Source organism: Bos indicus, chromosome 20 (genome assembly GCF_029378745.1).
Source record: "Bos indicus isolate NIAB-ARS_2022 breed Sahiwal x Tharparkar chromosome 20, NIAB-ARS_B.indTharparkar_mat_pri_1.0, whole genome shotgun sequence".
Taxonomy (NCBI): Eukaryota; Metazoa; Chordata; class Mammalia; order Artiodactyla; family Bovidae; genus Bos; species Bos indicus.
In genome coordinates, this window is record NC_091779.1 from 224,176 (window position 1) to 224,925 (window position 750).

The following is a 750-nucleotide window of genomic DNA, read 5'->3' on the forward strand; positions in this document are numbered from 1 at the left end:
TGGTGGTCCAGGAAGACTCTGCGTTCTAAATGGGAGAGGCCCAGTTGTAATCCCTGGTCAGGGAACCAGATCCCACATGTTGCAACTCAAGATCACACATGCTGGTATAGCCAAATAAACATTTATATATGCACACACATATATATTATTGTACTTAAAACCATATCTCAATAAACTTGATTACAAAAAAGAGGTCAAAAACTAAACAAAAACCAGTAGTTTAAAATTCACTGAAATACATTTTTTGAGGTATTAAACAGTTGTCCTGAAAACCTGAAGAGGTGTCTATGAAATCTGAAAACACAGGGAATCAGGACTCTATTAAAATTGTTAAAATACAGGAGTCAGGTTTTCTAAGTTTATTTTAGAAAACAAAACTTAAAAACTCCTATAACCAGAAGCATAGCAATATTTTAAAAGTTTATTAAGCTTTTTGCATAGGAGATTATCAAGACTTTTAGGTGCAGAAAAATTAACCATATTCAATACACAATACAAGCCTTTAAAGAACATGTCAACAGAAAAGAGATGTCTTCCTTTCAAAATGTATACAGCTATACATATAAAAGCCAACATAAGACCTTTCTTTCCCTCCTGGAATAAATTTATTTTGAATGAAACACTTAAAACTATGTATGTAGCCTTCAACTACAGATGATCTTTGTAGTTAATTTCAGTTAAAACCTTGTATTTAATTGAAGTAGAAATGTGGGAGTAAAATACCTAAAATAAAGAAACAAAAAGATAACA